Source organism: Gopherus evgoodei, chromosome 10, assembly GCF_007399415.2.
Source record: "Gopherus evgoodei ecotype Sinaloan lineage chromosome 10, rGopEvg1_v1.p, whole genome shotgun sequence".
Lineage (NCBI taxonomy): Eukaryota > Metazoa > Chordata > Testudines > Testudinidae > Gopherus > Gopherus evgoodei.
This window is the reverse complement of record NC_044331.1, coordinates 3,390,472-3,406,950: the sequence shown is the minus strand read 5'-3', so window position 1 is coordinate 3,406,950 and position 16,479 is coordinate 3,390,472. Positions and strand designations below refer to the sequence as shown.

Here is a 16,479-nt window from a genome sequence, read left to right as displayed (position 1 = left end):
GCTTCCCGAATGTGCCAGATTCCCCATCATCTGTTGTGCAGAATCCTTGGCAGAATTATGATATGCTGCCTGAGGCCACTTCATTGCCATTGCCAGGGATGTGCAGTTGATGGCTGAACAAATTCCATTGTGGCTGCCCGTGCTCTTTCTGTTCTTTCTGTTCATGTAGCCTTCATGTGACTGCTGGCAATTTTTCTGAGTGAATGAAATGTACAGCATGCGTTCCCCTCATCAAGCCCAAAACGTAAAGAAGGTGAAGGGTTGATGTTGGTTGTGTGAATAGAATTTTAAAGCTGCGTAGTTCAAAAATCTAGGGTTGGTGGCTCAGTGCCAATTTTGGGCTTGGTCTTGAGAAATGTTGAACACTTGTTTGAGGTGCTGGAGGCTGTCCACTCCCTCTGAACGACGCAGTAAGCATTGAGGGTACGTGTCACCTTGCTGCATTGAGTTCTTTATGATGGTGTCTTGTCGCGGTGCACGACTCACTGCTGCAGTGCCTCCTGCTGGTCTTCCCAGGGAATTAGAGTTTCTAGCCTCCGGAGTGCCCTCTGCAGGCTGGTGTCCCACTGCCACTGGCCCCTGTCTCCCTCCCAGGACCCGGGGCCCCTTGTCTTTGGGGTGCTGACCTCTGGCAATACCCCCACAGTTTAAGGTCTCTCCACCCAGGGGAATCCCCAACCCTCTATCCTCACCTTGCCTCGCTTGTGGGCTACTGCCAGTCATCATCTAGCCCCTGCTCACTGGGGCAGACTGCAGTGTAAAAGCCACTCATCATAGGGAAGGGGGGTTTGACCCTGCTGTGTCTGCCTACCCATGGGCTGCCCCCTGCAACCTCAGTACCTAATTGGCCTTCCATTAGGCCGCAGCCTGGGGGGTTTCCAGGCCAGAGCTCCTCAGCTCCCTTCATCTTCCCCCAGCCCTGCTCCACTCCAAGTACCTTCTCTCAGCTCCCTGCAGCCAGGTCCCTCCAAAGCTAGAGAGAGTCTGTCTCTGGCTTCTGGCCCTAACCCTCTTATAGGGCCAGCTGTGGCCTGATTGGGGGGTGGCCCCAGCTGTGGCTGCTTCCCCCAATCTGCCCCGCTTTTCCTTCTCTGCCTCAGCCCTCTCCCCGGGTGTTTTAAGCCTGTTAAGGCAGGAGCAGGTGACCATCCCGTTACATGTCTCAACAAGATTAGAACTTCCTATGAAATGTGAGATAAGAAATTAATCATAATCAGTAACAATGACTTTGAAAGTAGGACATAGCCAGATTTCATTTCATTAATATATTGCAGTGATATTTTCAGTGCTTCCTTATCTACGCTTTCCTGAAAAAATACACAAGTCAAAGCTAGAATTAGGGCTGGCCAGTCATATATGTGAATTCATTGAAAGTATAATGCTTCACGGAAATGTTAATTTTGAAACAATTTTCTTTCAGGATAAAAATGGGGAGGGGAAAATGATTTGATAAACTGAAACTTTCTGTTTTTCCATTTTTGGAATAAGATGTTTCAAATTTTTGTTTCAAAATTGCTTCATTTTGAAGTTTCTTTTCTTTTATATTATATATTTTTAACGTCAAAATCAGAATGAATGTTTTGCTTGACCCAAAATGATTTTTTTAAATATTGTGTGAAATTTAAATGTTTTTTAATTTGTTCTGTTTCAGAACAGAGAGAATTTCAAAACTGCAGAATTTCCTACTCAATGGAAAATCTAATTCCTGCCTAGTTCTAGCTAATGGTGAGTTTCTTTCTCTTTATTCTATTAGCTTTAATAGTGACATTTAATTTATTAATCAGATCCTTCTACAGGATTTTAATAAACAAGAGTTAAGAGTATTTTAACCCTTTTTTTGTTCATTCAATCTTATTCCATTCTATCTGAAACTGGTCAGACTGTTAATCGGAAAAAAATCCAATTAATTTAGCCTTTTGTTTGGTTGGTTTGAAAATCATTTGTGAATTGACTGCATTTCTTACAAACATATTCATAATTTATAAGATTTTGTCCAGTAGTTTGTGAAGAAATTGGAAACATTCCCATAGGCTGAGAACTGTTTGCTTCTGCTATTCAGAATGAATTATTTGTCATGTTTGAATGGTCACTGCAGTGCCATGGTGTTGTTTCTGCTCACTGATTAGATGATTGGAAGATTTTAAATAGGAAAACTGATGAATAACTGTTAGTGGGTTCCCTGGTGTGAGTTTTCTAATGAATATCCATTCATGGTAAATGTTGTGAAGCTTTGGGGATTCACCAACACTTGAACAAAGAAATCAGTGGTCAGCTTAATATTTGAGAATAATTAGTATAATGGTCCCACAGACAACAGCAGGAAAAACCCAGGATGGTTTTATTCATGGAAATATTTATTAAAAACTTTATGTTGTTTGGCTGACTCTGAATATGAGTCTAAAATTCTGGAGTACTTCTTTTAGATTTGTCAAGAATTAAATTAGATTTGGCAACTGAACAGGAAAGAAAGTACCACTCTTAGGCTAAGAATGACAAATCTATCACCCAGAAAAGGAATTTGTTTAAGTGGAATTCATTAAAAAGCCAAATGTCATTTTGCTGGATGTTCATTTAGTCTCACTAACAAGGCAGTTTGTTTCATACAGTATCCTTCTCCTAGACCATTTTAATTTTAGCTTTTTCTTCTGCATTTTCACTCTCGTCATTTCTGCAGATCTGCAACTTCATGAGCATCATGAAAACTCTTCAAAGATCTGTGCTAATGGGACTGATTTTTTATTAGTGGTAATAATAGCAGGCTCAGATTCAGTTCTTAAAAACCAGGCACTAACTGATTTAAGCGTTTTTGTCTAGACTGCATTTGATCATCACATGTAGATATTAAATGCATCTCTGTTGCTATTTACAGCTTCAGACAGCTGCTGTATTTGCATACCATGTTCTTTATACAAACAAGATTCTGATTTCCAAAGTTTCTTTGGGGAATACCTCACAGTTGGCCTTGTTTGTTTAGGAAATATATTTATACAAGTCATTCTTTGAATGCAAATGTTCATTAAGAGAGGCTTCCTGACGCTAGCCCACTGAGCGGGCAGTAGACAATGAACTGCAGGATTTATCCTGAGCGCTGATTGCTCATGCCACCTAGTCTGCTGAACTCCCAAATTATGCGATAATTGCACAGAGTTGGCTGATGCAAACAGAGGCCTATATTCAACCTCGAGTTCCTGTACATCAGTTTCTGTCAGTGGAACCCAAGAGAGAAAGGTTCTCAATGGACAAGAGTCCACCTAGGTGAGGGGAGTTTCTGGTCAAAACTGTCTCTCTTCTGTGGACCTGCACATGAACAATACTGTATAGACAGTGGTTGGCACTGCTTGGGGAAGGAGCATAGCTTGGGTGAGGATACAATGGAAACAGAAGCCACTTTTCCTCACCTGCAGTACCATCCCTTGCCCATTCCTCTGGGCCACACTGGAATGAATTAAGAGTGCACCTAAGCCAGTATCTTGGATCCCACATTCTGGACCATACAGGAAGACAGAAGAATAAGGCCTGTTGTGGCTGCTGCCGGAAGCCCTGAAGTAAACTGGTGGCTTCTCAGGTTCAAGAAGAGCTGAATTATTTTACAGTGTGGTCTCACCTTTGTAAGCCTTCCTTGGGCAGAACTCCCACTGATTTGCCAGAGTGAGGACTCCAGGGTCAGGCCCAATATTTATATCTATGCCTGGTAAGATCATAGAACTGGAAGGGACCTGGAGAGATCATCTAGTCTAGTCCCCTGCACTCATGACAGGACTAATTATCTAGACCATTACTGACAGGTGTTTGTCTAACCTGCTCTTTAAAATCTCCAATGATGGCTATTCCACAACCTCCGTAGGCAGTTTATTCCAGTGTTTAACCACCCTGATAATTAGGAAGTTTTTCCTAATGTCCAACCTAAACCTCCCTTGCTGCAATTTGAGCCCATTGCTTCTTGTCCTATTCTCAGAGGTTAAGGAGAACAATTTTTCCTCCTCCTCCTTGGAAGGAAGCCTTTTACATACTTGAAAACTGTTATCAGGTCCCTTCTCAGTCTTCTCTTTTCCAGTCTAAACAAACCCATTTTTTTCAATCTTCTCTCATAGGTCATGTTTTCTAGGCCTTTAATTATTTTGGTTGCTCTTCTCTGGACTCTCTCCAATTTGTCCACATCCTTCCTGAAATGTGATGCCCAGAACTGGGCACAATACTCCAGTTGAAGCCTAATCAGTGCAGAGTAGAGCGGAAGAATTACCTCTTGTGTCTTGCTTACAACACTCCTGCTTATACATCCCAGAATGATGTTCACTTTTTTTGCAACAGCATTACGTTGTTGACTCATATTTAGCTGACCACCAGATCCCTTTCCACAGTGCTCCTTCCTAGGCAGTCATTTCTCATTTCGTATGTGTGCAACTGATTGTTCCTTCCTAAGTGGAGTACTTTGCATTTGTCCTTATTGAATTTCATCCTAGTTACTTCAGACCATTTCTCCAGTTTGTCCAGATCATTTTGAATTTTAACCCTACCCTCCAAAGCACTTGCAACCCCTCCCAGCTTAGTATCATCTGCAAACTTTATAAGTGTACTCTGTATGCCATTATCTAAATCATTGATGAAGATATTGAACAGAACCGGATCCAGAACTGATCCTTGCAGGACCCCACTCGTTATGTCCTTCCAGCCTGACTGTGAACCACTGATAACTATTCTCTGGGAATGGTTTTCCAACTAGTTATGCACCCACCTTGTAGTAGCTCCGTCTAAGCTGCATTTCCCTAGTTTGTTTATGAGAAGGTCACGTGAGACAGTATCAAAAGATGAGAGTAAGCAAAGTATTATGCTCCAGGGTATGTGCTGATCACTGTGGGACACATGAAATCTTGAGTACAGGATTGGTGATATTTTTGCTGATAGTTTCTCTGAAGTATTTATAACTGATGCTGGAGACAAAATTATGCATCTTTGTTAAGTGACTTGCCCAATGTCACACAGGAAGCCCATGGAAGAGCGGGAATTTTAACCCAGGTCTGAAGCTTTTGCCCTAACCACTGGACCATCCTTACACTTGGACCATCCTTCCATGCTCCAGCACAGCAAATGGTCTTAAATGGAAAGGTGGAGAAAGGACCAGTGTAGGATTGAAGGCTTATGAAGTAGCTTCCACCAAATCACAAGATTCCTTGAGTGCTGCTATTGCTGCTTGTGGGAGTCTAGGTAGATAAGTGATTGTTCAGCTCCTATTAAAAAGCACAAACCATTTTATTTTTTGGGAAAAAAAGACATAGTTGGGCAAAAATCTGCAAAAGTCATACGCTGCTCAAACAAGTATAAAATCCTGTGTAACTGTTCCCTCTGCCATTCTGTGCTTTAAAGACAGGAGAGCCTCCAAAGGGAGCTAGAAGTGGATTCCCAATGTGGCCAGCTACACTTGAAAGAGGGAGGAAAAGATCATTTGAATGTATAATTTTGGAGCTGCATGTGAATCAGCACAGCTATTCAAATGAGCTGATTTGCATATGTTGATTTAAGCTTTACTCTAGGTTAATCCTAGGACATTTCTTTCCCATGGTATAGAGTTCAGAATTCAAAGGTATCTTGTGAGGGAAGTGCAAGGATGAATGAGCTAATGGAAGAGAAGAGGCAGTTTACTAGGCAGGTGATGGGAGGATGGAGGCCTTGCGCTTAAACAATGGGTCTGTCACGTGGCAGGTTCTATTCCTGGCTCTCCCACTAATGCATTGTGGGACCTTAGACAAATCACTTATTCATTACTGCAATAGTGCTAAGAGGCCCCAATTGGGCATCAGGGCCTCGTTGTGCAAGGTGCTGTACATGCACATAATAAAGACTGTCTCTGCCCCATTGAGCTTATAGTCTAAGGAAGACCTTACAGTTTCTTGCCCTGATTTTACAGCAGATGCCATTGGACGGGTGCTGCACCTGCACAAAAGTTTCTGTTGCAGCACTGGGACCTGAGTATTTACCTGAGCTGGTTTCCCCAGTTAGAGGTGGGGATAATCCCTCCCGTCCCTGCCATGCTGCTGTACGGCTTAGTCAGTGAATGTTCGGCGAGCGCTTAGATGGACAGTGCTCTGTGTCAGCAATGTGTGATGTCCACTGAGCACATTTACAGTTCACACAATGGGCCTCCAGTTGTCCCAGGTTTGTGTCCTTTAGAAGGAGAATGTGTATTTCACGGTGAGCAGATGAATGTGTCCATCAGAACGGGTTTGTTTTCCTCTCTATTACAGCTGGAATTTTATAACAACATTAGCCATTTTTTATGTTTATTTCAAGTCCTTAAATACACTTGGGATGGAGGGGGGGTTTCTAGGAATGGGTGGAACTCTTTCACCAAATTCAGATCACCCCAGAGCTGTGGCACAGGCTTGAACAGGGCCTTCTGTTAGCGTCAAACTGGATGACGTCCCCCCCCCCGCGCATTATATTTTATCTTCACATGCGAATCCATGCTTCCTGTTTCCTGTAGGGGCCAGAGACAGAAATACCTAAATACTAGGGGAATTCCTGTCCCCACTGGCCGAATGGGAACCAAGAAAGACTACAGATTTCAATGACAGCCAGTTCTTCTGACCTGGTTGTGCACACACAAGTGGTTTAAGTAATTCAGCCACTTAGCTGAACAGAACTGAACCTCCAAATCTCTTGAGGCTGACCCATTGCTGTTTACTGAAGGTTTGTTTTAAATTTTAAGTTGCATAAGAATACTTTTTTCATGTAGGGAATCATTTGCCCTTCAGTCCAGCTGAAATGGTACAAATATTTTAAAGACAAACAACTCTCTCCCCTCCAAAAAATCTTCCTCTGCACTTTAGCATAAAGTGTTTTGATCTGTATATCAAAGCATTTATAGTGTGCACATCACCGTAGTATTCTGGACACCCTAATAGACAGAATTGTGTTCTGAATTTCCCTAACTATTCATATGTAAAGTCCAAGTTATATTTTCAGGCAGGGACAGGGAATTTCCTAAACTACTGTAAGTCTTGGGATACGGACATATTGATTTGCAATATCAAGAGCCCTCCTTTGTGGAAGGGTCTAAATTCACTCTAAGGCAGACCAGAAATAGCACACTTGTCAATCTGTCTGGCTGAAGGCAAGAGGTGGTTTGGTCTCTGTGATCTGTATTTTGAAATGTGGTTTTTAACGTTACAATTAAAAAAAATCTCAGAAATAAAAAAATTCCCCCTGGCTGTTCACTTTAATATATTGCTCTCCAGACAGACGAACGTATTGTACAGAAATTCCTCTTTTACTGGGTATCTAACTGCCCTTGCATATTTCTCTGTCACACATTTTATCCTACTGTTTCATTCTATGATAGGTGACACTCCCTGGCTTGAGATATTAGCATTTGACAGTTGGCAGCGGCCAGTGGTGTGCTGTAATTCCCAGAACGATCACCGTGCTGCTAGGAATGATGGGAACAAAATAAGGCCTTTTATACTGATTTATATGCCTATGTTTACCCGCCTTGTGGAATTCCATTGTGAGTAGCCACATCAGTGGAACTGCTCATGGTGTGTAATGTTAGGGATGTGTGTGTGTCTTTGCCAGATAGAGTCATTGTAATACAGGGGAGTTCAGGGGTAGGTTTGTCAGAAGGGTTGGGGGCAAAATTTTAGCCCTCGTCCCCGTGTTCAGGGACAGTCCTCAATATCTGAGCCAGTTCAGTTAAAAAATGCCATATTTAGCGGAAAAAGCCCTGAAAATGGCTCACACTCCTGCACCCTGCCATCAACTTAACTTCGTTACTGTTGCAGGTCTTATTAGCGCCAACTCTTGTATAATTGCCAAGCCAGGAAAGTTTGACAATGAAAGGATCCCAAAATCATTGTCACACACCTTTCCTTAGTAAGGCTTTTTTTTTAATGCATGCACATGTGGGGCAGACATGTCCTCATGCTCCAAGAGTCATTTGCCTTGGCTGCATGAAGGCATTTTGGAAACGCATTGCGCTGAGAATTAGAGCAGGGTGCATGAAAGCACTATTGAAATTGGATGCGTTAGAAGGGAATAATATTAAAAGTGTATGGTGACTAATTAGCAGCTTCTGGAAAGCTAGAACTGGTTGAAAAAATTCATATTTGACCAAATGGATGTTTTCCTCAAAAAACTGAAAATACCTGATTTTGGTTGCCAAAACCCACAAAGAAACCAGCTTTCCTTTTTCATGAAAACCTCAAAAAAGTAAAAGAAAAAATTCAATGAAAAAAAAATTTTTTTGTTTCCACTGGAATTTTTTATGGGGGTGGGGGAATTATTTTCCAGCCAGTTCTCCTGAAAATCCATTCTGACCAGGAGACTATCTAGAAGGTGAAGATGAGGAACCATTGACACCGTCTCTGTAGATATTAGCATATATCTAGCATTATGTGCTCCTGATCACTATGACGTGCACCAGGAACGCCACAGAAGGATTTGATTTAGGGGTTGTGAAGTGGCTGACCGAGTGTAGACGTGAGCCCTGGGGCACCATTGTGTGCCAGACACTTGCACTTGGCACTGGGGTTGGAGAGATGGTGCAAAGAGCCCAGGCAAAACTGCAGTCCCCATGCTTTCTTGAGTGAAGACGCAGGTCCTGGCTGAGTGCCGCCTGTAGTGCAGCCTCCTGAGAGGTGGTTGGGGGGCTTGGAACAATCACTCCTGCATCGTACTGTAGAGATGGCCAGTCATGGAAGGGAGCATAAGGGAGTATTAGTGCCATGCATGGAAGGGAGTATTAGTGCCATGCATGTGCTTTCTTCCTGTCCTGAGCAGCATCAGGAAACACCACCCCTACCCAACGGCCAGTAGCTCCCTGAGCAAAACCTGGGGCAACGCAGCCACGTGCAGACCCCAAAGCAGGCCTGTGCCCTCCTGGCACAGCCCACTCCGTAGACTGTGTTTGAGTTTATGTCCCAACCTCGTGCAAAGTGCATCCAGCTTTCTGCCTGCATGCATGCCCTCTGTAGGCATGGGATTGCATTAGCCATGGCGGGAGCTGCCCCACCTGGAGCCAATAACACTTCCCTGCCTGAGGTCAATGGGAGGTGTGAGCTTGCAGGTCCAGTAACCAGGCTGACAACTCCCACCCATGGGACTCAGTCAGCTCCCTAATTGACATGTAAAGAACCTTTCATTTACGCATTTGGTAGCTGATTCCTTTTTAATTCCAAACTTGCAGCTCCGGCTCCTGCTCATCCAATAGTTATGGCGAAATAACTTCATGGATGGTTCTATTAAATTCAATTCTATTTGAAACAATTAGATTAAACTACACAGCTAATTAACAGCAACCTTAGTGGTGAAAGCATCATTAGGAGCGCAGTGTTATTGCTACAGGCAATATAGGCATCCTTAGCATACCCTCCAACATTAACATGTGAGGGGAATTTTTTGCCAATAAACTTGTACACTAGCTGTGGACTCAGGGGACAGCACTTATAGATCTGTCTGTAATGATGCTAATGTGCTGCTTTCTGGTCATTTTCTATTAATTGTTTGCACTCCCTATGTGTCCTCAATCCATTAGTTACACTTTCAGGGATCCTAACAGCCAATAAATTCCTTGAGCTGCCCAGGCTGCCGCAACCTTCTTTCATACAATCATTCTCAAAGCTAATGTTTTTAATGCAATTGAAGCAATCCATATCAGGCATTGTCCCTCTGCACTTCATTCAGCCAAATATAGCGAGAGCATCATTGCTGGGTTCCCTAGGGGGGTTGCCTGTGGAGTGATGATAAGGGAATCGGATTTTAGCGCTGACACTAGAGGTGAAATCCAAAGATCCAGAATATTTAGTTATGTTTACCCACAGTAATCAGCTTCTCAAATAGATGTCACCGGGAAAGCGCTTGCTACATTGATTGCACTGTTTCCCATCTTCTGCCCAGGGGCAAACAGCACTGATTAATATTTCACAACATTTTTTTTTTGTGCTCAGAGAGCCTTGATAGAGAGAGACAGAATATTTTACTATCTCTTGTGTTTGCCTGCTCTGGTAATCATTGGACTCAATCTCTCTTGCAATGTTTTTATGAATTAATAACAGGCACTTTGGAGGGCTAGCAGGGAGATGGGAAATGCAATCTGCAGACCTTTAATGAGCACCATGGGGACTAGACACTATGGAATCTGAAATCCTCTCTCTGGTTAGCTCTAAATCATTGTCTCTAAAATTACCTGCTTCCAGTCCATTTTAGATGGCTATCATTTGGTGGATAAGTACACCTGCTTTCCCACTGTGCTCTCTCATTCATCAAAAGGTTTCCATTGGAAGCTGTCCCAATTATTGTTTTTGTTTTAATAAAAGCTCACCTTTGTCAGTGCCGATGAAATGTTTATCTTCCCGAACTCATTAGGGTTTATACTGCACGAACCGATGCAAATGACCCAACCCCCCCGGGAATTAAAACAAAAGGGGAGAAGTAGCGCTGATCATTAGCTGCCTCTCACAGATGCTGGCTACTGGACACCCACATAGAATTTGGTTCAAATATTGGCTTTGTGAGTTGACAAGGAATACAGAGTCTGGAAAAAGCATACACTTCTTTTCTGCTATTTTCCTTTGTTAATAATCGTAGCAGTAATTATATTAATAAATAAAAACATGACCGGGCCAGATCCTCCAGTCGGAGCACAAGGAGGGTGGGATGGCATAGAGTGATGGTGCCTTTAAGCCCCCTTGTTGGCTAGTCCCCTATTCTGGGACCAGTCAGTGCCAATCCAGGTCCCCAGTGAAAGATAGATCACGTCTTAGCCTACTCTAAGTTATTCCAGTGGCCCTCAGCCAATAGGGGGTCATTCTAGACTCTAGAATTTGCCATGATTTAGGGATGCCCTTTCCACTAGATGCACCCCATGCGCTGGAGGATAAGCTGCGAAGTCTGCTCTGTGCCACCTGAGGATTCCCTGTGTTGGGCAGGATTCTGAAGGGGCCACTCACCTGGTTTTATTGATGTGAACCATTGTGGTGGGGATGAAGATCTGGCCCCAGTAGTGAACTTGATTGGCCTCAAACACTGCAGTACTATGCCTCTGGGGTGTCGAAGGTTGGATCATTACTGCAGAATTTCTCTAGCAATTTTTTTACAAGGGTAAGAATCAGAAGAAACACATTTTTTTTTCAGACCGCAAGTTATTTATGGAAGATAGACAACAGGATTGTATAGCATCAGCTGCAAAGCTCTGTAAGCCGATTTTTGAAATATTAACCCTCTCTGGAATTGGTTGCCTGCAAATCCATGTGTGGTAATCTGAACTGCCACGAGGGAAAGGTCCATCTTCCTCACTCTCTGGGGCTTTAAGAGGGAAATCCACAGAGGATTGGGGACAGAGTGGAGTAAATAGGTGCCGCTTTCCTCCAGGATTTCCTAGCAGGATCTGGGAAGGAAGTAACATTATAATGCCTTATGCCTTCTCTAATACAGCCAAGTCTGAATTTGCTTTTTGGAGTACTGTTGTGTATTGAGTTGATGTCTTCATTCAACTGCGCACAGTGACTCTAGCTTACAACTGATTCAGAATCCTTAAGTGTGTTGTGGTTGTTTAAACTGTTCTTTCTGATCTGCATTACTTTGTGCTCCTCTACTTTGAATTTCATCTGCAGTCTTGCCCTAATAGACTTAGCTTTTTATCAGACTTCATCACAGTCTTCCCTAGTCATGACTGATCTAAATAATGTCTGGTCAGGAAATATTACCACTTCTCTAGTCATCCCTTCTTCCAGGATGCTAATAAATATATTGAACAACAACGCTCCTGGGACGAATCCTATGGGTCTCTTTCCATATTGAGAACTAGTATTTACACTTAATGTTTCAATCCTGTCATTTAAGAAGTCTGTAGCCAAGAAGACGACCTCACCTCCAAATCCAGGGCCACTCAGAGGCTCTTGTTACAATGATTATTGGTATTCTGGTAGCACCTGAATGGCCCTGTCCAGATCGGGGCCCTGCTGTGCACCATAGTATAAACACACAGCAACAGAAGAGCTTACAGCTCTATATCAATACACTTTAGAATATCTACCCAGCCATTAGTTCTCCATTAGTCACTGCTTTGCTGGCCACTCAGACAGGATAGGGGCTGGGCTCGGTTGACCCTACCTCAGTGTGAACTTGCAGAGATGCACTGAGGATTCACCCTGGGGGCAGGGTTGAGGCAGGGGGAAGTATTTCCGCTGCTGCTGCTTTGGGGGATGCGAGCTCAACCTTGATTCAGGGCACCCCCCGCAACAGCTTCTACTATCTCTGGCCCTAAGTGCCCTAGCCACACTGCCTTTCCATGCCATTCTGGGGCTTTGGGCACTTCAGGGTAGACTCAATGTGCTGCCACAGCTGCTGCTGGGCAGGTTTTCCATCACCTCTGGGAAGACCATCTGCTGTAGAAGCAGGGAGTTGTTATTTATATTCCCTCATGCCTAGGAGCCCCAGACAAGGATCAGGACCCCAAGATGCTAGGCCCTGTACAGACATAATAGAAAATGACAATTCTATCTACAATGGCTTTCTCAGCTGGTTCTCCTGATGTTGAAGGAAAGGGCACTGGTCTATAATTCTTGGGTTCCCCTTTACCAACATGTGTATAGATAGGTAGATCTTTGGCCATTCCTCAGTAAGGCACTGGTGTTTCTTAATGAAAAAATACATATGTTTTGTTAGTAGCTCGGCTGCTTCAGCCTTTAGTCCCTTCCGAGTGCCTGGAGAAAGGGCATCCAGACACTCTTAAACTGCACGTTTCAAGATTGTCTGGATGGAAATTTGGCCCTAGGCAGCTCAATTGTGTTTTACTATTTAATACCAAACAGAGCCTCTAAAATGCATAAAATATGTTCCTCTTGAGGAAAGGTAGTTGTTGATAGGGCACAATTTTATAACACAAATGTTGGTTCATAATCCAGCTTTATTATTTGTATGAGTTCATATTTAAAGTGTCCAAAGGAATGAACCAGAGAGGTCAACGATTTCTGAGGCCTAAGTGCTTCCTTTGGATGAACTGACTCAGGATAAACTGCCATGATTTAAGGGAAGATTTTCAAAGACACAAATGGGAGTTCGATGCACAACTTAATGGGAGTTGGGAACCAAACTTCCCCTTTGAAAATCTCTGTGGATGGGTAGAACATGGGATTTGCGATACCAAATCAAATTAATAGGGCTATCTACTCTAAACTCCTGTTCCTGGCTTTGGCCAATTCCAGATGCTTCAGAGGAAGGTGCCAGAAGTCCTGCAATAAACAGTTAGGAATAACCTTTTTTCTTAACCCCTTTCTGGTAGAAGCAAGAGGCTGGGTATCATTTTCAAAGCTCTCACGGTTTTGTTTTTTATCCTTAGTAATTCTTGGGGTTCTCATTACTCATATAATTGTCCTGTCCTTTTTCTGATGCCTGCTAAGCTCAGAACAGGAAGAAGAATCTTACTGGTGGAACAATGCTTATTAGATTGACCAAAGTCATGCTCCTGCCAACTGAACTTCTTTGTTGATATTCTCAAGCAAAGCATGGGAGTAATAAAATCACCAACATTAAAGGGGTGAAAAAGCAACAGACCTCTTTATTTTTAATCATTTTTAAATAACCACAGGCTTGGACCCTGCATCAGCAGAACACTCATGCATATGCTTAATTTTCAGCAGGTTCCTAAATCCATCCCCATTCAGCACAGCATTTTAGCTCATGCCTAACTTTAAGCTTTACATGCTTTGCAGAACAGAAATGGACTTCAGTACATGCAAGAAGTGAGGCAAGTAGTTAAGTGATTCACCTTCTCAATATTTCCTCCAGCCCAGCTGCTTTAAAATTGTACCTTTTGCTTAGCAGTAGAGTGGGTTCCTTAAAACAACTCCCAATTCATTTTTTTAAATAAAAGTACATCTTTAGAGCATTTACTACTGCAGCTCAGCCGGAGGAGAAATGTACCATTTCTCCAAGAAGGGTAGTGCCTGAAATGTGCTGGTTTCCCAACTTCAGAGGAAACTACTCTCAAAGTTCAGGGCAACTGCATCTGTATTCCCCCTGTGTGGTCCCACCCTCGGGCTTCTGGCTTCTTAGCTGTCATCTCTCTTGGGCAGAGATATGCACCTCACTCCCTCCTGACTAGGGCATGTCCAAGCTGCACAGTTCTCTCCCTACACTGTGAATTCCCCAGCAAAGTAGATAGCTTAAACAGACCTTGTTTTTCTCTTTAGCGGCTCTAAATAGCATACCTTCCCACAGTTGTACAGTACTGACCAGCTTTTCTAAGCAAGCACATTTATTCTAACTGTGAAAGCGTTACAGGAGAAGCAAATTAAAACAATAAAAGAATCTACACACATGCCAATAAGCATGTCAGAGATTACCCCAACTCCAGCCAGGCCTCTGGCAGGTGATCAGTTTTTCAGACCCCACCAAGGGGTTTTTCCGTAGTCACCAGTTCATAACTGCCTTGGCTCCTGATAAACATCCTCATGGATCTACCAGTCACTCCTTTGTACAGTTTTGGGCCTCTGGCCTTGTCCTCACGTAACAGGTAATCAGCAGACAAAAGTCCTCTCCCCATGGCAAAGCTTCAAAAGACTGCGTTCTTGCACCAGATGGGGTACATAATTTCAAATAGTCCTTAACACTTCCCAGGCATAACGTGAGCCATGCCTTCCCCTAGAGATATTGCACATGATTCCACAGTACCGCATAAACATTTGCCTTTTTAATCCAATGAACTCCTAAAATACTTAAACTTAATTTACTAAGGGTACATCTACACTACCCACTGGATCGGCGGGTAGTGATCGCTCTATCGGGGATCAATTTATCTACCAGTCGCTCTGCTGTCGACTCTGTACTCCACTGCTGTGAGAGGTGGAAGTGGAGTCAAAGGGGGAGTGGCGGCAGTCCACCCTATGCCGTGAGGATGCGAGGCAAGTCGATCTAAGATATGTCGACTTCAGCTACGCTATTCTCGTAGCTGAAGTTGTGTATCTTAGGTTGATCCCTACCCCAGTGTAGCCCAGACCTTAGATTTGTCCAGGATACTGCAGGAATTTGCCACATCTGCCACCACCATCGTACTCCTCCGACCCCAGTGAGCTTTACAAGCAGCTGGGACCATTTGTGAAGTTTCACTTTTCCAAGAAAATGTAAATCAGGAGTGGGAAACAGCCTGTTGCGCGGAAAGATGGGTTTCCTCAGACCTGCACTGGGTCTCTGTTTTAGATACTGGAGTTAGTCACTTTGGGGCCTGTTCCAAATCCCACTGAAATCAATGGAAAGACTCCCACTGGTTTTTGTGCATTGTGCAAAAGACTGAATTACTTTTCGCCATGTCAGTAATTGCATGATGAGGCAAGATTCTGGAGCATGACAGGTCAGGACCTGATCCAAAGCTGCTATTGGAGTCAGTGGACTTCTTTGCATTGACATTGGTGGGCTTGGGATCAAGCTATAACTGGGCCTATTCAGTTGGAAGCAGGGATTGGCCACCCTTGGCCTGCGGCTCGCCAGGGAAAGTCCCCGGCGGGCTGGGCATGTTTGTTTACCTGCCATGTCCACAGGTCCAGTTGATCGCGGCTCCCACTGGCCACGGTTCACCACTCCAGGCCAATGGGGGCTGGAGGAAGCGGTGCGGACTGAGGTATGTGCTGGCTGCCGCTTCCCACCATGGCCAGTGGAAGCCATGATCAGCTGAACCTGCAGGTAATCAACCTGGCCCAGCCCACCGGGGCTTACCCTGGTGAGTCGCGTGCCAGAGGTTGCCGACCCTGGTCTAAAGCATCAGCAGCATTCTCACCCTGAGCTTTAGTCCAGCTAGAATAAGGGTGAGGCACACTGGTAGGCTGGTGTGGGAAGGCCTCTGCTGCAGATCCATACTAATACTTGCTCTGTGGATAAATACAGGATTTCTGCACTAGTGACTAGAATCCAGCACTTTTACTGAGCATGAAATAAAGGAGAAAAAAAAGAAGCAAATGTACAAATCTCCCCCCTGCATAGGACCACAACTGTTGCACATTTTTTCTTCACCCCCACAGGAGGAAGCTGATATCCAGCTTCTAAAATCATGTTTCCCAAGATGAGTGGATTTTGAGTTTGTCTGTCTAGAATGCCAGTGTTCGTGGGTGTAGTCTGGAAACATTAATGCGAATGTCCTATGTGCACTGGCAACCTGATTCCAAAATTAGGTTGTGTTGTCCCAGGAGATAGATTGTGAGGGCTGATGAATGCTCATAGTCAATTAGCTCACAAATGCAGGAATTTATTTGCAAATGAGTCAATAGAAAATTGCATTTTGTTTCTTAGCAAACAGGAGAAACTTTTGGTTTTGGAAAGTTCTTGTTTTTCACTCTATTCTGTTTGTTGGTTTATCTGTAATTGCTTTTCAGAAGACTATGGTCCTAAAGCTAGCTCTGCTCTGGGAGACCCAGGCTAGGCACACGCTACATCTTATGTCGGTGTAAGTTATCTTGCTCAGTGACGTGAATAAACCACCTCCCTGAGAGACGTAAG

General features: G+C 43.7%; 1 long non-coding RNA gene across 3 annotated transcripts in view; it reads left to right on the top strand.

The window, feature by feature from the left end:
* The window catches only part of LOC115659209, a 230,583-nt gene that overhangs the window by 104,115 nt on the left and 109,989 nt on the right, over positions 1-16,479 (top strand). For all 3 annotated transcript variants that reach the window (XR_004002479.1, XR_004002480.1, XR_004002478.1), the window contains one exon: positions 1,652-1,725. This is a non-coding gene — a long non-coding RNA (uncharacterized LOC115659209). The remainder of the gene's footprint in view (positions 1-1,651; positions 1,726-16,479) is intronic.